This window comes from Macrotis lagotis, chromosome 5, assembly GCF_037893015.1.
Source record: "Macrotis lagotis isolate mMagLag1 chromosome 5, bilby.v1.9.chrom.fasta, whole genome shotgun sequence".
NCBI lineage: Eukaryota > Metazoa > Chordata > Mammalia > Peramelemorphia > Peramelidae > Macrotis > Macrotis lagotis.
Window position 1 is genome coordinate 46677275 of NC_133662.1, and position 21101 is coordinate 46698375.

Consider the following 21101-nt stretch of genomic DNA (forward strand, 5'->3'; position numbering starts at 1 on the left):
GTCTCTCTCCATACCTCACAAACCTCCCTCTTTCTTATTTTACATGTATTTTATATTTACTCATAGGTGTGCTTGTTAATTTATGCATTTAGAATATAAACTCTTTGAAGGTGGGGACTATTTCATTTTTGTCTTTGCATCCCCTATGCCTGGCACATACACAAATATTCCAAAGGAGATATGATCTCACTAATTCAGAGCTTCCCTTCAATTATGCAAGTATCAAACTAGCCAAGCTTGTCCATTCTGGGTAACTCTTATCAACATTCTCCCACTGGGATCTATCCTGCATGCTGGAAGCCTTCTATTTCTTAAATCATGAAAAGGACATTTGTATTTTGGCAATCCACCTATCATCCCTTGCCTCATAACCTTCCCATCTTCTTTCTGACATACAATTCATTAATGATATTTTTTAATATTGTTATTCTCTGAGATTCCTCATTGGTTATGTATTACAACATGCTCACAATTATCATTCAGCTCTTCTTTGCTCTCTATGTGATAATGATCTTTATTCTTCAGAGGCAGTGGAGATGCATATCTTGGTGCCATATAGCTTCTACAATAAAATATTAATGTTGAAAAAAATGAACCTTTGCTTTCATGATAAACATGAGGTCAGTAAAAGAACTTCTTCATATAGCAATCTGCTCTCCTCTTTTTCAACTATGGGCTCAAATCATGGTTTGTCTATACTATTTGTCCCTGATCAATATATAATTGAACGAGCTCTATTGCACACTCATCCAAACCCATATTGAAATCTGAGCAATAGCTATTCCTTATTCTTATGCTTTCTTGTGAAAATAGACAGGTCAAATTCCTTTTAACCATTAAAGAGCTCTTCTAAGAGGTCTTGCAATGTCCAGGGCATTTGGCATGATTTCATCTACAAACTACAACATCTGAAAGATCTTACCATCAAAAAGGAATCCTCCTTGATCTGAACTCTGTTCTAGAATTCTTCCAAAACAATAGTGAATACTTTTGAAAACCATTCATGTCCTATTTCATGCTTTTCCTGATATTAACTAGGATGTTTAAAAGTTTGATAGACATAATAATTTCATTTTATTAATGTTAGCATTTTATTAATAAAAGTAATGGTCATTTGGTCTTCTCTCTCCAACCAAAGGAATTCATGGTGGTTGGCTTATGGTTTATATGCCCTTGGAAAAGTAAGGTGTTCTTGAGGATGGCAGTTAACATTGATTGATTTCACAAGTATGGAGAGAGGATGAATATTACAATGAAAAGTGGACCTATTAACTTTGATGATATTATTTACTTCTAAATTGCCCAGCCTTGAGCAATCTAATCAAAGAATTTATCCCCACCTAAACCTGTATAGAACACAATGCATTTCTCTACCTTAGATTAAATTCCTTTTGGGTAGAGTCTAACCTGGATTAAGGAGAAAGTTAATTCAACCTTCAGCTCTAAACTTTAAAATGAGGACTTTAGGGGGAAAAAAAAGATTTTAAAAAAGAGGGAACTGCATTTCCCCAAATCATTGGTTATCAATAACCATTTCTCTCTTACAAAGGGTCACTGAAGAGTGCTGTTATAGCCTCCAAGGAATTCTGAACGACCTTGATGTACAGATAGTAGACATCTTGCTACAAAAGTTTGTCAGGCAGTAAATCAAATGCTCTCTCATAATAAATGAATAATAAGCACAAGATCTTATATCTTTTACATCAAAATAGATGCTTAATAAATGTTTTTCCATTGATCAATTCATTGCTAGATTGCAAAATCTCTCCTTGTCTTTCATACTTGAAATAATATTAATACTTAATCTCTCGCAGATATTGTCAGGATAAAGCACTATATAAATGCTAGTTATTGTTGTTATTATTATCATTATCCTGAGTTCTCAATCATTCTCCTTAACTCCAGTAGCTAACTGATTGTTCACCTTGGTCTTAACCATTAGAGGGTTCCTGATCAAATATTCATTTATTTATAATAGGCCTTATCTCACATGGATATTACCTTCCTCTATAATTAGCAAATTCATTCAAAAACCCTAAGCAATCTTCCTCTAAATGTTCTTAAATATAAAGTTGCCATCAGTCATTGATTTCCTTGGTGTCAAGCTTCTAGTGATTTCTTATCTTTTCATTAAAGTTCTCTTTTTTCCTCAGCAATAAGAAAATAGATACCTCCAGGAAAATATCAGTTGTATGAATCTCCAAAAATATATTCTATGTAAGCTCTCACCCAGAAATCATAAAATGCTGAGTCAATCTGATATAGCTTATGATTTAGAATCACCATGGAATTCTCAGAGTCTATGAGATAAAATAAGAATTTGGTAAAATGGCCAGAGTAGTCTTTAGTTATGGATCTGGTTCAAATCCTATCATCTCTCATGTTTTACGCCCTGTGAAACATTTGTCAAGTCACTTAGCTTCTGTGAACCTCAGGTTCTGCAGATATTCAGAGAAGGGGTTGGATTAATTGAGTCTGCAATAGCTATGATAATCCCCTTCATTAAGGAGTAGCCTCCTGTCTGCAAAAAATAATCCAGTTCCATTTCTGAAATGTTATTTGACCTACCCTATACTGCAACTGCTAAGTCTTAAAAAAAAATCATGACTATAAATGAGATTTCTTTGTTGACTATCAATAATTCTAATTTCTTCCTGAATCATATTTTCCAATCTATTTTTCTTCAACCTTTGCATTTAAGTTACTGAGTGTCAAAGTGAAATTTAATTTGAAGAGTCCTAGTGAATTCTTCATACAATTCTCTTATCTCTTCCATCTCTTCATCAGATCATTAGCCCATGAGCTATATTCCCTGTCATGAAGGTCTTTTTTGTAAATATTCATCAAGAACACTATAAAATATGAGATGATCAAATGAACCATGACTTGATGTTCCTTATGAACTTTTATCATTTGTTAAAATAACTCTTATTTTCCACTTCAAGAACTTAAAAACCATCCTTCTACTCAACTACAAATTCCTTTTGCCTCGTGGCAATCTTTATAGTGAAAATATCAAGACTGATTTGGATCAACACAAATATCAATAATTGATAATTAAAGAAAAATCTCACATTTGATGATGAAATTAATGGTCAAATTAGTGTTTTTAGATGGTCTGAAAACTATATGATTTTTTCCATCCCTCTGCCAACATCATTAAAGATTAAAAGAGTAGCATACATAATTGAGATGTTTTACAAAGATTTTATCACCAAATAGTTAGTATACTGGTGATAAGCTTCCTTTAGGGAATATTGAGGAAACTCAAATGTTCATTATAAGAAGTAAATACTTGTATTTCTATATGTTGCCTGCTATGGCAGATTTTTTGGTAGTTTTGAGTCAATAAACTTTATCCAGAAATAGCATATTTTAATAAACAAATTTTTTTAAGAAAGATTTTATTTATTTTGAGTTTCTTGCTTCCCTCCCCCCCCCCCCCATTCCCCATAGAAGGCAGTCTGTTAGTCTTTACAATGAATAAACAAATTTTTAATTGGTGTATAACACTGGAGAAGTTGTCCTAGGTAGAAGTCCTAGCAGAGTCAGCATCTTTTGCTCTACCAGATCACAATCACAATGCTACCTAAAAACATGAAAGCAGCTTACATCAAGATTTTAGGAGATAATATTAATTTGAACAATTGCTTTTTCTCACTAGATTTTTTTAAATTTTTTTTCTAACTTTTTATTTATTTAAGGCAATGGAATTAACCCATTGAATACTTGATCAAGAACCCTCTAATGGTTAAGGCCAAAGTGGTCAGGGCAAACAGGCAGTTAGCTACTGGAGTTAATGAGAAGAATGATTAAGAACTCAGGATAATAATGATAATAATAACAATAACTAGCATTTATGTGTGACTTGCCCAAGGTCACACAGCCAGGTAATTATTAAGTGTCTGAGCTGGATTTGAACTCAGGTCCTCCTACCTCCAGGGTTGATGCTCTACCCACTGAGCCATCTAGCTGCTCCTTCACTAGATTTTCAAAAGTAAAATTATAGCTTTACTCTCTTCCTTCTTCCTAGATATATAGTTGTGTCCTCCATCCAATATATTCAGACAGGCAATATTAGACAAAATAAAGCAAAAATCAGTTCTGATTTGGTAAAGTTTATTTTTCTACCTAAAATTTAAGTTGCTAGAAAAATCTCATTTTCATTTAGTTTTGGGTTTATTTTTTCAATTTTTTTTTATAAAAGTAGCAATCATATTATTTCCCCTTTAAATATGCCTTTCATCATCCTACCTAATTTTCAGGCAAAAATATGTGATTGATTTTCTCTTCATATTTTCCTCCTCTAGCAAACTTCTTGGATTGTCAGCAGGAGTTCCTTTAGTGGCTTAGTCAGAACAGTTGATTCCACTTACAGAATGGGAGAGAAAAGGACTTAAAATAATGTTAACAAAGGTTAGCACCTCCAAAATTGTCTGGGGAAGGGATATCAATAAGCATTTGTGTGGGTACTGAAGTTACCTATAAAAAAATGAGGCCATGCTCTCAGAGTGCTTATTTTCTACAGGGAGAAGGGATATATCATGCTTACAGATAAATTAATAAATACAGAAGATAACATTTATATATCATATTGTTTTATATATAAAACACACATATAATACATATATATCTACGTATATGTATAATATATAAATATATATACACATAATAAAAACAAAGTGATTTGGTATGGGATATTAAACATGTAGGGAAATCAGTTATATTTTTATAGTTACACATTTATAAAAATATATACATACATACATTATATATTTAAAGTATTACTTTGTAATTCTAAAAAAATCAGGAAAGGCCTCTTAAGAGCTGGCACTTGTCCTAACCTTGAAGAAAAGTAGTGATTCTAAGAGGTGGTGGGGAAAGGGGAAAGGATTCCAGTGTGAAGGATACCTCTGCAAAGGCACAAAGATAGATGAAAGAATTCTGTGTATTGGAGACTCAAGCCAATTTGTAGCAGGGAATTGTATTAAGGGAAATAATATGAAATTAGTCTTGAAAAATAGATTACAGCCAGCCTGTAAATGAGATTAAATGCTAAACAAAGGAGTTTATATTTGATCCTAGTAGCAATGGGGATCCACTGAGAGTTCTTAAGAGGAGAAGCATTATGGGCAGATCTTAAGATACTACTACCATCCTCCTTCCATGAATGGGGGAGGGAAGATGTATGTAGAGAGACAAATTAGGAGACTTTTGCAAAAGATTATGAGAGCCTGGACATCAGTGAATTGATAAAACTTGGAAACTGATTGGATATGAGGGGTAAGGAAGAGGAAGAAATAACAAAGGTTAAAAACTAGGTTGCAAATCAGAGTAACTGTTAGTGCTTTTGACCAAAAAAAAAAAAGGAAGTTAGGAGAAAGTTTAAGTTTGGGAGAAAGATAACAGTTTCTTTTTGATCTGTTGAACTTGAGGTATCTATAAGAAATCCAGATGGAGACATCAAACAAATAATTGAAGACATAGTTCTGGAACTCAGGTAGAATCAGGAGAATTTGGCAACTTGCATTAAAAAATAACAATTAACTCCTCTGACTGGTCAAAGAGAATGGATTACTTTTTTTGTTTTGTTTTTTTGCAAGGCAATGGGGTTAAGTGGCTTGCCCAAGGCCACATGGCTAGGTGATTATTAAGTGTCTGAGGTCAAATTTGAACTCAGGTACTCCTGACTCCAGAGCCAGCGCTCTATCCACTGCACCACCTAGCTGCCCTTGGATTACTTTCTTTGCAGCAATGCCTGCATTTCCAAAATTCATCCCTTTAGAGAGCTAGGAGCAGTTTATATCTGGTCACGCAACCATCTTCCTATAGTGAAAAAATATCTGGTTCAAAGAAACTTAAGGTAGTTGAAATTATCCATAAAGTCTGATTAGATATCAATCATAAAGACTTGGGTTCAAGTCACTTAACCTCTTAATGTATCAGTCTCTTTAGAGGTTAATTCCAAAAACAAAAATTCTTAACCCCAGTGTCTGTGAAATTTATTTTAAAAAATTGAACCTGTATTTCAAAATTATCTGGTACTAGTTAAAAATAAAAAAGTGGATCAGTGGAATAGATTAGGTTAAAAAAGAAACAGTAGTAAAAGACTAGTAATCTACTATTTAATAATCCCAAAGACACTAGTTACTGGGACAAGAACTCACTATCTGACAAAAACTGCTGAGAAAACTAGAAAATTGTATGTCAAAAACTAGGAATAGATCCATCTCACATTCTATACCAAAATATGGTTAAAATGGGTACAGGATATAGACATAAAGAGTGATATCATAGACCAATTAAGAGAACAAGAAATAGTCTTTCTACTGGATCTATAGAGAGGGAATTTATGACCAAACAAGAGGTAGAGAACATTGTAAATTGCAAAATGGATGACTTTGACTATATTATATTAAAAATTTTTTACACAAATAAAACTGGTGCAGTCAAGATTAGAAGAAATGCAGAAGGCTGGGAAACAATTTTCACAGTTAATGTTTCTGTTAAAACATTCATTTCTAAATATATAGAGAACTGAATCAAACTTATAAGATTACAAGTCATTCTCCAGTTAATAAATAGTCAAAGGATATGAACAGGTAGTTTTCAGATGAAGAAATTAAAGCTAACCATAGTCATATGAAAAAATGCTTCAAATAATTATTGATTAGAAAAATGCAAATTAAAACAACTCTGAGGTACCACCTCACCCCTATCAGATTAGATAAGGTGACAAAAAAGGAAAATGATCAATTCTGGAACAGTTGTGGGAAGATTGGGACACTAATGCACTGATTGGTGAAATTGTTCATTGATCTAACCATTCTACAGAAGATGGCAAAAGGGCAATAAAACTCTACATATCCATTGATCAGCAATACCACTACTAGATCTATATCCCAAAGAGATCATAAAAAATAGGAAAAGACCCACATCTACAAAAAAATGTTTATTGCAGCTCTTTTTTGTAGTAGCAAAGAATTGGAAATTCAGGAGATGCCCAAATTGGAGAATGATGAAACAAGTTATGACATATGAATGTTATGGAGTAGTATTATTCTGTAAGAAATCATGAGCAACTGAACTTTAGAAAAGCATGGAAAGACTACATGAACTGATGCTAAGTGAGCAGCACCAAAAGAACATTGTACACATTAACAGCAACATTGTGAGATGATTAACTATGATAGATACAACTCCTCTCAGCAAGTCAGTGATCCAGGATGGTCCTGAGAGACCTGTTATGAAAAATGCCATCCACATCCAGAGGGAAAAAACTATGGAATCTGAATGTAGAACAAAGCAAGGGGTGGTTAGGTTGCAAAGTGGATAGAGCACCAGCCCTGGAGTTCAAATCTGACCTCAGACACTTAATACCTAGCTGTGTGGCCTCGGGCAAGCTACTTAACCCCATTGCCTTGCAAAAAAGAAAAAAGAACAAAATATACTATGTTCAATTTTTAAAACTTCTTTTATGTTTTCTCTTTTTTTTGCAGTTTCCTGCCACCACCCCCCCCCTTAGTTCTAATTCCTCTTTCACAACATGACTAATAAGGAAATTTGTCATACATGACTGTACATGTGAAACTTTAACCAGATTATTCACTGTCATGGGGAGGGGTTGAGGGACGGAAGAGAGGGTGGTAGAAAAACGAGAATCTCATAAACTTGCAAATGGATGAATGTTGAAAACTACTTTTGCATGTAATTGGGGAAAAAAAATGAAGAATGTGAAAAAAAACACCCTACTCTAAAACTAGAAATTTAGAAAGTTGAAAGCTGCAAGGAAAATTCATAGATCTGGACAAAAGAGAAAAAATCCTGATTATCACTATAAATTAGAATTTCCAAATGATCTATCATTATACTGGGATATAACAGTTAGTTCTAAATTTAAATCATTTATAGAATTATAGGTAGTATTCTGTTTCCTGACAAAGTGAAAACAAGAATCACAATGGGTTGATAAAGATAGGGTAATTATAATTTCAGTTAAAATTCCTGAATATGAGCAGATGGAAAAATTAAGCCAAACTGATCAGACATACTTCTACTGTAACTGTGAAAACTAAGAGTATGTAAACAATCATATATCATTCCCTTAAACTCTCTTTTTCACTAATTGTTATCAGAAAGTGATTTGGGGGGGAGGGGTAGAGTTACAAAATAAAGAAGGTATAAGCACAATTTTGTATTTTTAGGGTTGAAAAATTTTGCTATAAATACAGCTAACCTCATAGAGTTGTTTATGTGCTCACATATTGTAATTGAAGAGAGATTCAATTCAACAGAATGCCATTTAAAGACTAGGCACATTGGGAATTAAAAGACAAAAAAATAAGGAAAAGAGTCCATGACCTCAAGTTTGTATTCTACATTGGAGACACTCCATAGTACATAGAAAGCATCTCCTTTTCAAAAATATTTTACCCTGTTACTTACATAATCATGTGAAATTCTATTATTGTAGATATATCTTTAAGAAGCTCTTTTCATAGTAGCAAAGTATTAGAAAGTGAGGGGATGCCCATCAACTGGAGAATGGCTCAACAAATTGTGGTATATGAATGTGATAGAACACTATTGTTCTATAAGAAATCATGAGAGACAGAACTTCATAAAATGCTGGAAAGACTTGCATGAACTAATGCTGAGTGAAGTGAGCAGAACCACAAGAACATTGTACACATTAAGAGCAATATGAAGCAATGATCAAATATGATGTATTTGCTCATTTTAGTAATACAATAATCAAAGACAATTCTAAAAGACTTGTGATGGAAAATACCATCCATATCCAGAGAAGGAACTATGGAGTTTAAATGTAGACCAAAGTTTACTGTCTTCAATTTTTAAAATTGTCTTAAATATTATGTTTATTTTTCTCTCTAATATTTTTTCCATTTCAATGTGATTCTTCTTTCATAATATGATTAATATGGATGTTTAGCATAGTCATACATGTATATCTATTAGATTGTTTTTGTCAGGGAAAAGGAAGACGGAAGGGAGAAGGGGGAAAAATGTGAAACTCAAAACCTTGAAAAAATGATTATTGAAAACTAATACTGCATGTAGTTGGAAAAATAAATAAAATATTTATTCATATAGGCTGTCAGGTGACAATGGATAGAGTACTGGGCTTGAAGTTAGGAAGACCTGAATTCAAATTCAGCCTCAGACACTACTTGAGCGTCCCTGGGCAAGTCACTTAACTTTTGTTTGCCTCCATTTCCTCATCTGTAAAGTAAAGGAAATAATAACTACTGCTCAGAGTTGTTATGAGGCTTACGTGATATAATAATTGTTAAGTGCTTAGCACAGTTCCTAAAACTTTGTAGTTCTTAAATTCTTGTTCCCTTCCTTCTCTCTCCCCTCATGTAGGAGGTTGCATTTAAGCTGGGTTTTTAAAGGAAACTAGAGATTCTAAGAAGAGAGGTGTCAAGAACTGAATCACAAATGTACTTAAATGAACTTTAAGGGATCAAGCTCAGGACTGTGCACTACAGATATCCAAGATCAGTCACTTAGCTTTCCTGAGCATTGCAGCTTCTTAATAATCAATAAGAACATTTATTTTTGGCATAGGTCATTACTTTGTGTTATATTCCTGGTGTTTTATTTCCAGGGTCACATCTTTTTGAAGGACACCTCACTAACTGACAAGATTTGATGTGATATAAAAGTCAATTGACAAACAATGAGATAAGAAACCTAAGCCTTAGTCTTTGGTCACTACAATAAATATAGTTTGCACTTAGTCCATGTGTAATTTAAGTCTTGAAGATGATTTAGGGATTTTTAAAAGATGTTTCTATGTTAAAGAAGAAAAATGATATGGCTTTTACCCTCTGGGAACACATATTTCATTCTGTTTTTGTTCTATAGAAAAGAAGTACAAAAATGCAGCACTGAAGAAAACCCAATATCTAAAAATGTTCATTTGTAAAACTATATATATATTAAGATTTCAATAGCAATAATCAATAAAATCTTGCAAATAATTCCTCTAATATGTTTAATAGTATATTTGCTCATCATTAAATATTTGACAAAAAGGTTTTTTGAAGTTTTTTTTTAGGAACTAAAAAAAGGAAAGAAACAGAAAATGCCAAAGTTAGAATATTAAAAGTCACTAATACAGGACCAAAGCAAGAACCTAACCCTTAGTATAAATTGAGGAATAACCAAAAATTTCTTCCCCACCAGTCAATTTCAATGACTAAAAGTTTCAATGTTGTATGAATGTTGATAGTCAATAATGGTACAATTTTTTTGGTTTTTATTTTTTAATTGGGGGGGGTATTACTTCCAAGATCCCTCCCAGCTCTAATTTTATGATCATAGAGTGGTTGTTCAGTCATACCCAAATCTTTGTGACACCATTTAGGGTTTTCTTGACTAAGATACTGGAATAGTTTCCCATTTCCTTCTCCAGATTATTTTATAAATGAGAAACTGAAACAAAGTGATTTACCCAGGATCACACAGCCAATATTTGTCTGGGGCTGGATTTGAACTCATAAAGATAAATCTTCCTGAATCCAAGTCCAGCATTCTATCCCTCCATCCACTGTGCCACCTAGCTGCCTAGTACAAAATTATTGAAGTTAAAGTAAATAAAATAAAGTAAATAATAAAGTAAAATAAAAGTAAATAATCTCTATCAAAAAAGTAAACATTTGAGATTGAAAAATGACATATTCTATTAATAGCAATCACTCTATTATTTCTTGTTGCTAAACCATTGTCAAGGAATTACTTTGTGAGATAGCTATGTCTGTTGTGCCAAGACAAAATAGCAATAAAAGCAAAATAAAAAAATTTATATAATCCCAGAAAAAAAGGTAAGTAACTCATTTAAATATTTTATCAGGAAGGAACTGAAATAGTTTACAAAAAGACTGCTGGGGTCCCCTTAGGGTCAAGTGGCTACAGAGAATCAGTCCTCAGGAGCAAGAGCAGCTCAGCACAAGAGGGTCCATTTCCCTTACCCCCTCACATGATGTTTAACTGACACCTTCCCTTATCATCCTTTCCTGGTCCACTTTCTCTATAACTCATGATCATAACACTGACACAGATGTAATATCCCTGCAATCCTGAAAACAGAACAAATAATTATATTATGCTTGTAGCTTGGAACTTTAAGAAGCTCTCTAACCCAGAAAATCAAAGCTCCCTCTTCTTAAGGATGAAGATTCTGATCTAATTATCTTTTCTTCACCAAAGTTATTGAGTAAATCATCAATAAGATAGATTGGCATACACTGCATGTCTTCATTGGAGTTATCAATTAACTCTCACCAACATAAGGAAGGTCTGGATCACTGTCTTCTATATTGCGGGGGGGTGTCATGCTCCCGGTTATAACTACTGAAGGACAGGAGGCTGAGCAAAAAGATCTTGTCAGCCATGTACTGCAGCTAGTATATAAAAACGTGTTACAACCACTTCTTCCCTATTTTTCATATCAGACTATGGATGATCAGTTGATTTTTGTCTCTGACCCTTAGCCTCCTAGTAGCAATGAATGTTACTTACAATAGAAATGAGAGGGGCAGCTAGGTGACACAGTGAATAGAGGAAAGACCCTGGAGTCAGGAGGACTGAGTTCAAGTCTGGCCTCAGACACTTAAAAAAATATTGCCTAGCTGTGTGATTTTGAGCAAGTCACTTAACCCCAGTGTCTTAAATTTAAAAAAAAAAAGTGTGTGATGACAATAGAAATGAGAATCTCCCAAACACTGAGTGAGCTACCTCTGGTATCAACCTCATTATCTATGTGGACATCCCTGGAAAGTATGTTTCCAAATAAGTAAATTTTTACCCAACATTCAATATTCCTACATTTGCTGTAATCAATGGGCCTACATAGGCTTATAACCTTTTCAAGTCAAATAATTATTGTCAGCACAGTAGCTGACCTTGATGCTGTTTCCATCCTCATTGAAGGCATCTGATAACACTGCTGAAAACATCATTCTAAAAAGCCTGGAAAGCACAGAGCCCTGCTTCATTCCATTGATGACTGGGAAAGTATGGGAGCAGCATCCATTATTCAGAACCCATGCAAGCAATGCCATCATAAAATTGACATATATTATTGATGAACTTCTCCAGATACTCAGATTTTACCAAAATTTTTCACTAGCCCTCAAGATTGACAGAATGAAAGACCTTGGTCAAATCAGTGAACTTTGAATACAAACCTTTGTTCTGCTCCTGTCATTTCTCCTGGAGTTGTCAGACAGCAAACATCCTTGGCCCTTTCTGAAGTCTCACTGGTTTTCAGGTAGATGAAAATTTTCCAGGTGAATGGTCAGCCTATTAAGGAGGACTTTGGCAAGAATCTTGTCAGCAATGATTAAGAGAAAGACATCCCCCCTCCCTTTTTTCCCCTATGTGTCTCAGCACAGTCTATTTCCTTTACCTCTATAGAGATAGACAACGGAAGCATTGTCTACTTCTGGGGAAAACTTCATTTTACTATATAACCTGGAAAACTTCATTTAGCTTTTGTAAAAAGCATTGTAAATGTGCATTGCAAATCTTAGGTGGAATAGAATCCACACCAGGAACTTTTTCACTTAAACCTGAATATAGACAATGGCCTCAGTATTGATTGATGATGGCATATTGAGAAGTGTTCAGTTCTTCTCGCTTTAAGACCAAGTCTTATCATTAATCCATGTGGCTCCATCAGCACTAGGTAGTTGAGATGTACTTCTGTGGCTGATAAATGGCCTTCAGGGCATCATAAAAGTGTTTTGACTAGTTACTATCACTATAAAACTGAATTTCAACTGCCTTCTTACTGAGTCAAAAATCTTGCCGCTCTCTCTAACATTCCTTTGCATTTTACTTTTTTTTTAAAGAAAGATTTGATTTATTTTGAGTTTTACAATTTTCCCCCATTCTTGCTTCCCTCCCCCCACCCCCCACAGAAGGCATTCTGTTAGTATTTACATTGGTTCCATGTTATACATTGATGTCAGTTGAATGTGATAAGAGAAAAATCATATCCTTAAGGAAGAAAAATTTAAGTATGAGATAGTAAAATTACATAATAATATAATACTTTTTCCCTAGTCTTTAGTCTTTGTTCAAAGTCCACAATTCTTTCTCTGGATACAGATGGTATTCTTCATTGTAGATAGCCCAAAATTGTCCCTAGTTGTTCCACTTAAGGGATGAGCAAGTCCATCAGGGCTGATCATCACCCCCATGTTAGGATGTACAATATTTTTCTGGTTCTGCTCATCTCTCTCAGCATCATTTCTGCATTTTACTTTTGATAAAGTTAAAGATTGCCTTCTTAGAGAAGGATGAACTAACTCTATGAAGTTCTCGTTCTTTGTTTAACAGTTTCTGAATTTCCCCATCATTTTGATATTTGTGAATATTCTGGCCCAAATGAGTAATTGCAGTTGAGAATTGCCCACTCCTTTTCTGCTCCACTATTGCCAACTATATTGACTCAGCTTTCTCTTCAAGTTAAGTAATAAACTGTTTCTGCTCAGAGCTAATCTGTTGGTAATAAATATCTGGTTGTCATCTTGCCTTGAGGCTGCCACTTTTGTTGAATGTAAATATTTAACTTGGAGAGGATGTCTTTAATCAATCCACACTCTACACCATATATAAATAGCCTTTGTCACTCTCATATCCTGTCTGTAGCTTCACCTTATAATGACCAATCTATTAAATGTCAATGTTTTCTGCAAGAGTGCTTCCACAAAGTTTTATTACATTTAGGTAAATGGAAGACAGTATTGGTGATGAAAAGATGATGAGATATGTAAGTCTTTAGTAGTGATAGTTGCTGTTGCTGTTTCCAATTCCATTCTTCCCAAAGTAGTCCCTGCCATGTCTATTACTAAGTGCCTACTTTGCATTAAAGTCATTCATTATTACAATTTTGTCTTCTTTCAGTACCAAGTCTTCATAAAATTTTTCTTTGGCTTCATCAGGGTTCATCATGATGGAAGCATAAACACTGATGATGTTGGCATGGCATTTTCCTGCAAGTGTCAATCATATTGTCAAGAGTCTATCATATTGGGGTGGCTAGGTGGTGCAGTGGACGGAGCACTGGCCCTGGAGTCAGGAGTCCCTGAATTCAAATCCGGTCTCAGACACTTAATAATTGCCTAGCTGTGTGGCCGTGGGCAAGCCACTTAACCCCATTTACCTTGCAAAAAAAACCCTAAAAAAAAAAAAAGAGTATCATAACCAGCAAAAACCTTCACCAGCTTCACAGTGCTCTCTTTCACTTCAGTCACCCCAAAAAAACATAAATTAAGCTCTGACTTCAATAAGCTAGCTTTAATTTGCCAGCCTCATTTCACTCAGGGCTATTATTTTGATGTAATATCTACTGATTAGTTCTCTCGCGCTAAGATGTTCATCTTTAAGGTCTATTGGATTTTGTGTTGTCCATAAATTTGCACACATTTCATGTACCAATACTGAGTAGAATAATTTTGGCAAAAGCATTTGTACATTTTTTATGTTTCAACTACAGGCTAGAGTTGTGGGAAGCAGACAATTTTTAGGGAATCTTTTCTAGCCCCTTCCTTATGCCAGAAGACAAGTAGGGCTGTTCCTCAAAAGAGTTGCTCAGATGATATCTGGTGGCTGTCAAATCTCACTGCTGTTCTGAGCCACCTGAGAAGGTGATGGCCTGGGCTACCTGGGTACAGGGTTTTGACCACAGCTCCCACTGTATCTGCACCTGCTATTTTGTCACTTTTGCCTGTTGCCACAGGACTTTGAGGTAGGTAAAAATGTTAAAATGACATGGGTGGTATCTTTTAGATTTAAGTGAGGCAGAGTTGCACAAAGTTGTGGACCTCACTCTCTCTTCCAGTGTAACTAAAGTTCAGTGGCAAGACAAAAATCAAGACAACTAGTAATGACTCAATGAATAGATGATTTTGACATTGTCTAATCAAGTTCTAAATGCTCCACAGCACTGGGATAGATAATTCACCAAAGGGTTTAAGACCCTTCAGTTACTCTCAGTCTGGTTTAGCCTGTCTGCACAAAGGCCTCACTAGGCTGTGGTCTCTGCTTCTTGGAGTCACAGGTAAGAATTGAGTGATTCAGGTAAATCCAAAGTAGAAAGACTTGCATGAATTGATGCTGAGTGAGATAAGCAGAACCAGAAGAACATTATACACACTAACAAGAATATGGGGTTCTGATCAACCATAATGGACTTGCTCATTCCATCAGTGCAATAATCAGGGATTTCAAGGGATTTGTTATGGAGAATACCAGAGAATACCATTCCAGAGAAGGAACTGTGGAGTTCAAATGAAGACCAAAGTTTATTATCTTAAATTCTTAAAAGTTGTCTTAAGAAATATAAAATTTTGGACGGTTAGGTGGCGCAGTGGATAGAGTACTGGCCTTGGAGTCAGGAGTACCTGAGTTCAAATCCAGCCTTAATAATTACTTAGCCCTGTGGCCTTGGGCAAGCCACTTAACCCCATTACCTTGGAAAATCTAAAAAAAAAAAAGGAAAAAATATATAAAACTTTGAAGAACCTTTCCAGGGGGGTGGAGCCAAGATGACAACAAGAGAGGATTGTCTCTTAGGTGCTCTCTCATAAAACTTATAAACTAAGGACTCTAAATTAGAGATAGAACCCACAGAGGGACCCAGTGAGGCAGTTCTCCTACTCAAGGTAAGCTGGAAAAGAGCAGAAAGGCTCTGCTCCCCGGTGTTGGAGAGGCAGCTGGCTAGAGGGGTGCCCCCCCCCCAGAGTGAAAGAACTTCAGCCTCCTGGAGGAAGCCCCAGGGTGCTGGTAGCCGTGGCTCCCAGTAGCGGGGGAGTTTTCTGACCTACGCCCCAGGGAGCACTGAGTACAACTTGGGGGAACAGTGGGGGGACCACTACCAGAGTGAGCATGTGAAACCCAGCCCTCTCCAGGAACAGGAAGCAGAAGCCAGTAAGCAGGAGCCCCCAGGGCATGAGCCATGAGCATGCTGAGCCTAAGGAGGGGAGTGGAGAGAGACTGCCAAGCTCTGTCCTCTATCCTTGGAACAGGACTCTGGGGTTCTGACCATATTCAGATCCTGATCCCAGTCTAGGCTCCCCCATAGAACAGCAGGCCCCCACCCACCTCAGCCCCATGGCAGAGGGGGATTCTTATGGTAATTCACAGACCAGGAGGGAGGACAGAGCCTCACATACTGACATCCTTATGGGAGTGTCCCAAAAGCTCAGGAAACACCCCAAAACCAGGCTCAGGTTGGAAAAATGAGCAAGCAGAGGAAAAAAGAGGAATACCATTGAGAAATATTTTGCCTGTGAGCCCAAGAAGGATCAAAACACTTAGTCTGAAGATGGGGATGCACAAACTCCTGCATCTAAAGAGTCCAAGAAAAACATAAATTGGGCTCAGGCCATGACAGAGCTCAAAAAAGACTTTGAAAATCAAATAAGGGACTTAGAAGAAAAAACTGGGAAAAGAAATGAGAGAGATGCAGGAAAAACATGAAAATGAAGTCAGCAGCTTAGTCAAGGAAATCCAAAAAAATGCTGAAGAAAATAGCATGCTAAAAACCAGCTTAGGTCAAATAGATAAAATAGTTTAAAAAGTTATTGAGGAGAAGAATGCTTTAAAAAAAAGCAAAATTGGCCAGATGGAAAAAGGGATAAGAAAACTCTCTGAGGAAAATAAATCCTTCAGACAAAGAATATAATTCAGGGAGATTGATGAATTTACCAGAAATCAGGACTCAATACTTCAAAACCAAAAAAATTGAAAAATTAGAAGAAAATGTGAAATATTTCATTGAAAAAACAACTGATAATGGAAAACAGATTTAGGAAAGATAATTTAAAAATTATTGGAATACCTGAAAGTCATGATCAGGAAAAGAGCCTTGACATCATTTTCAAAGAATTACTACAGGAAAATTGCCCTGATATCCTAGAAGCAGAGGGCAAAATAGAAATGGAGAGAATCCACCAATCTCCCTGAGAAAGAGATCCAAACAAAACAACCCCCAGGAATATTATAGCCAAGTTCCAGAACTCCCAAGTCAAAGAGAAAATATTACAAGCAGCCAGAAGGACAAAACTCAAATACCGAGGAGCTGCAATCAGGATCTCACAGGACTTAGCAGCAACTAAATTAAAAGCTCATAGGGCTTGGAATATAACATACCAGAAGGTAAAAGAGCTTAGAATGCACCCAAGAATCAACTACCCAGCAAAACTGAATGTCCTCTTCCAGGGGGGAAAAGATGGACTTTCAATGAACCAGGGGAATTTCAAATGTTCCTGTTGGAATGGACAGAGCTGAACAGAAGACTTGATCTTCAAATACAGGACTCAGGTGAAGCATAAAGAGTGGAGGAGAAGGGAAAAATATGAGGGACTTAATGATGATGAACTACATGTATTCCTGTATAGAAAAATGATACTGATAATACTCATATGAACCTTCTCATTTAATAGAGAAGGTAGAAGGAGCTTTTATAGATGAAGCACAGGAGAAAGCTGAATTTGAAGATATATTGTGGTGTAAAAATGGAGTCAATAGATAAAAGGGAAATGTAATGGAAGAAAGAAAAAGGAAAGGAGGAATAGGCTAAGATATTTCATATAATAAGATTTTTCTTTATTACAATGAGCTATTGCAATGATATGGAAGGGGGAAGGCAAGGGGGAATGAGGGAATCTTTGCTCTCATCAGAGGTGGCTAGGAGAGGAAACAGCATATATACTAAATGAGGTATAGACATCTGGAGTAAGAAGAAGAGGCAGGGGACAGGGGAAGGGGGGGATGTGAGTGATAGAGGAGAGGATGGACCATGGGGGGAGAGTGGTCAGATATAATGCATTTTCTTTTTTACTTCTTGCAAGGGACTGGGATTGGATGGCCTGTCCAGGACCATAGGGCCAGGTGGATGCTGGGCCTAAGGGGTGGTATGGGGGCTTGGGGCCTCTTGGCCCCAGGGCCAGGGATCTGTTTGCTGCGCCACTCAGCTACCCTACAGCAGAGTCAGAGTGAAAGGAGAGAGAAAATATAGTGATATAGTACATGGTAGTGAGAAATACAAAAGGAGGGAGTTGCAATCAGCAAGGGCAACAGTGGAAAAATATGGAAGTAACTTTTGTGATGGACTTATCATAAAGAACGTGATCCACCTGTGGCAGAGTTGGTGGTGTTGGAACACAGACTGAAGCACATTATTTATTATTATTTGGGGGGGGGGGGTGCAGAGCAAATGGGGCTGGGTGGCCTGCCTGGGGCCACATAGCAGTGTGATCGTTGAGTGTCTGAAACCGGATTTGGGCCCTGGTGGTCCTGGCTCAATGGCCAGTGCTCTGTCTGCCACCAGCCACCCCTACTATTTTTACTATTTTATTTTATTTTGGGTCTCTTTTTTTTCTTGTTTTGGTTTTTGCAGGGCAGTGGGGTTGGGGTGGGGGTATGGGGCCAGATATGGGCTCGGGTGCTCCCAGTCATCAATTCATTTGAAAGATCATTCAGACAAGCTGGAAGACCAGTGTTAAGGAAGTCAAGTAAGAAGAGCATGACCAGTATTGGTTGTGAAACACTGCAGAAAGATCAAAGATGAGCTACATGGGCTTACTGAACCCTGTACTAATAGCCCAAGAGGAAAATGTCATGGTTCATCCACAACCAAAGGTGGTAGATCACAATGCTAAATGAATATAGAAAGGTTAGTAGTTATTTTATTATACATATTTTTAACTTTTTTTATTTATTTTCCTTTTTTTGAGGGGAGGATGACATTAAATGCTTAAAAGGACAAAAATCTAATTAAAAGAAAAAAGAGAAGTCAGTGGTTACCTCCACTGTGCTAGGAGAAACAGAACTAGTCTAGACATCTCAACCATATTACTTATTTGATCTGTGACTATACTAGAAAATCACTTCACCTCTCTAGGCCTTAGTTTTCCCATCTATAAAATTAGAGTATTCAACTGGAAATCTAAGGTCCCTTCTAGCACTGACGTTTGATGATTTTACAATATACTATAAATAGGCATGCTTTAACCCTTCAATAATTGATTATTCAGATATTCCACAACAATTCCTATCTTAGGGTCCAAAAAGATCTGGCATAGTTTATCTTAAAACCTTGCTACTATCGCTGTTGGTGGATTCAATTCAAGAAAGGGCAAATTTAAAAAAAAGATATCCACTGTTGAGTTCTCATAGATACATCTCAATACTATTCAACAGGTAGAGAGTTCCTTTAAGTTATGCAGTAGCACAGCAAGTAGCTTGTTACACTAGTAGGTTACAAAGACCATCTTTACCTTGACTATGTATGGAGACAGAATAATTTGCACTGTTATGAAAAACCAAGAAGGTGTATGAATTGGATAATTCTCTTTCTTTCTGGAAAGCAGGAAAGGATCTTCTACTTACTGAGGAAACCAATAATTTGCTCCCTACTATGCCTCAAATGTTTATCAGAGTAAATCCAGTTCTTTGGAGGTCAGTCACTAAAGGAAACTTAGCTCCAGATTCTATAGTGGAAGGCCTGAAAGGTAGAAAACAGCTCTACATTATAGGATCATGTGAGTCTAGGGATTGTCTTGGTTTGGAGTACAAAATAAAAATATTGGGATTTCTATCTCCTAAGGAAATAGAACTTGTGGATACTATCTACAGTTGGGAGCAGGAGTAGGGAAGATATAGGAGTATAGTGAATGGAAAGAGACATGATTCAAATGATCCCAGGAAATAACCAAAATTCTGTAGTGGAGTCAAACCAAATTATATCACTGTAATCAACAAATCTAGTGTGCTAGTTAAGTGACAGGACTGGAGTCCAGTCAAGACTGGGGAGAGAAATAGATTCAGCATGGAAATGAACATTTTGCAGGCTGATAGCAAATCCCAGTTTTTCTTATACAACATCTCTACTCAGCATAAGTGGGTCTTCTTCTCAGTTGCACTGCCACTCAAGTATACTTAGATATAAAGTGTTTTCATTAATTTGCTTTCTGGGACCTGAAAAAACCTGTCATATTTACAATAAAAGCTGTCTTTTTGATCACGTAATACATGCCATGACATTATCCCTACCTTATTCTAACAGGTAGAGGAGCCTTAGAAAGGTAAGAGGCCAGAATACTGCTTCCTTGAAATGCTTCTCCAAATAGCAAGAATACAACAAGGTGTTATGATTCATTTGCTTTTTTACTAGTCAGGCCTTCAACTTATGTTTACAAAGTTCTGACACTGTTATATCATTCTGTAATGAAAATTGTACTAGTAATCCCAAATTTTATGGAATAAAAATTTTTTTAAAAAAAACTTATAAACATTTCTATCCTCTAACCAATACCTAGGACTAAATTTGGTAAGGTCAGAGGAAAAGGATGTAAAAAACATGGAATGATTTATCATAGAAGGAATGAAAGTTGTTAGTTTCCTGTAAAAAGTTATTTTTACAAAAAGGAATCTTAGTAGGAAATGAGGTTAAAGAAATTATATTAAATGTTTAGAAAGATCAATTAGAAAAATCTTTTTTTTCATGTAAAGACAAATTATGTCTGAAAAGCTTGGAATGTTTTCATTTTCTCAGAAAAGACTGAATTGTCTGTGTTTCTTTTGTTGAAAATACAGTTAGAAATTTAATGGAAGAAAGTCAAGTGTTAAATCTTTCCACTGTAGATTTTTCAGTGACTGATTGCATGTCACCAGTTTCATCTTAAGGCTATAGCAGGTGCAAAGAATACTGTTGTTTTAATATTTTGGTCTGACTTTTAGCAGTATGCAAATATATAGATGTGGAAATACAGAGAAATAAATACTGGAAGACCAACAGACTAATCTCTTATTCTAAAGCTGGAATGAAAAAATAATTTGTCTTTTATTAGAACTGAGTCCTGGATAAATTCTAGAATATGGAATACAAGGTTTATTTTTAGAAAAGCTATTTTTAAACTTAGAAAGGAAGTATAACATAATGGATAAAGGAATAGCCTTGAATCAAAAAAAAATCTAGAATCAAGCCCTAATTGACATATATCAATTGTATGATCGCTAGCAAGTCAGCTTATGCTTCAATACCTCAGATGACTCTAATGACT

General features: G+C 35.8%; 1 long non-coding RNA gene across 3 annotated transcripts in view; it reads right to left on the reverse strand.

Moving 5' to 3' along the window:
* LOC141523794 (uncharacterized) overlaps positions 1–21101 on the reverse strand; it is a 137965-nt gene that overhangs the window by 49252 nt on the left and 67612 nt on the right. For 2 of the 3 annotated variants that reach the window (XR_012478594.1, XR_012478592.1), the window contains one exon: positions 12216–12330. This is a non-coding gene — a long non-coding RNA (uncharacterized LOC141523794). Of the gene's footprint in view, positions 1–12215; positions 12344–21101 lie in introns of all 3 variants that reach the window. The other variant, XR_012478593.1, reaches the window with a different exon arrangement.